Here is a 1,837-nt window from a genome sequence, read left to right as displayed (position 1 = left end):
GACAATTTCTGACCTTTTTCTAAAATTTCAGATATTGTCATTTTTGGCTACCATTTACTTTTTAGTTTTTATTTATATTATTAGAATCATTTGGAATTACATATGCTCACCACAAGTGTAGCTACCATCTGTCACCATACAATGCCATTACACTATATGACTACATTTCCTGTGTTTTACCTTTCATGCCCATGATTTACTCATTCCATAACCGGAAGCCTGTATCTACCACCCGCCTTCTCCCATTTTACCTCTGGCATCCATCCGTTTGTTCTCTATATTTATAGGTCTGATTCTGCTTTTGTTTGTCTGTTTATTCATTTGTTTTGTTTTTCAGATTCCACATATAAGTGAAATCATATAGTATATTTCTTTCTCTGTCTGACCTATTTCACTTAGCACAATACCGTCTAGGTGCACTGGTATCACAAACGGCAAGATCATGTCCTTTTTTATGGCTGGGTAACAGCCCGTATATACATATATATATGTTTATAGAACCACATCTTCTTCATCTATTCATCTGTCCACAGACAATTAGGTTGCTTCCATTTCTTGGCTATTGTAAATATTGCTTCAATGAATATATGGGTGCATATATCTTTTTGAATTAATGTTTTCATTTTCTTTGAGTAAATACCCAGTAATGGTATTACTGGATCATATGGTATTTTCATTTTTAATTCTTTCTGTAAACTCCATACTGTTTTTCACAGTGACTGCACCAGTTTACACTCCCACCAGCCCACAAGGGTTCCTCTTCTCCACATTATCAACCACACTTGTTATTTCTTGTCTTTTTTATTTTAGCCATTCTGAAAGATATAAGGTGATATCTCATTGATGTTTTGACTTGCATTTCCCTAATGATGAGTAATGTTGAGAATCTTTTCATATGTCTGTTGACCATCTGTCTGTCTTCTGTGGAAAATGTTTGTTAAGTTCCTCTGCCTATTTTTTTATTAAATTACCTGAAAAACAGGTATTTTTGAAGTAAACCAGCAATTGATTAAATTCTGGTTACTTATATTATTTATACCTATATACAAAATATATAGGTATAAATATACAAAAGTATATTTATCATTTTGTCCAGCTATAATTGTCCAGTAGTGATACTGTCTTACTTAATAAGGCAATTTTATTTTTGTTGTAAGTGCAAAAATTGATGTTCTATTTACAGAAGTGGAATCCTTTCACCTTTTCAATCAGTAATTCTCTATCTATAGTCCCCATACCTTCAGCTTAGAATCATCAATAGCAGCATTATAGGATCTCTTTTAACATGATGACATAGAGGTCTGAATAGGTGTTATGAACTAAGCCAGGTTGAATGTTGATTTGCTAAGTAGCAGGAAGCCTTGATTTTTATGTCTTACAGTTCAGGACTTGCTTTCAAAATCAGTTCCTCTAAATCAGCTTTGTGAGAGTTTCATACATATAATTTTGAGTTTCCATTTCTATGGAGAAGGATAAGTATAGTATATAAAAAGCTTCTGCCTGTCTGAGACAGAACTTACTCACTCAGGAGATTATTCATTCAGTTCAATTATTTGCCTACCAAACACTTTTCTGGGTACCGTGGCAATAGTATTGAAGAGATAACCAACATCCCTGTTTTTCTAATGAGTACCTACTGTTTGTATAGTTAGAAAGAACAGAAGTAACAAATAGGTAAGATAGTTTTCCATGGCAATAAGAGGTGGGTGTTGTCAGTTTTAGAATGGTCATGAACATCCTCTCTGAGAAGCAAAAGAAAGCCTTGAAGCTCTAGTGGTTTCCATGGAGCACCACCTTGATCCGCCCCCCCCCCCCAGAAATGAATCATTCATCTCTC

Source organism: Mustela erminea, chromosome 3, assembly GCF_009829155.1.
Source record: "Mustela erminea isolate mMusErm1 chromosome 3, mMusErm1.Pri, whole genome shotgun sequence".
Lineage (NCBI taxonomy): Eukaryota > Metazoa > Chordata > Mammalia > Carnivora > Mustelidae > Mustela > Mustela erminea.
Note: the sequence above shows the minus strand (reverse complement) of the source record.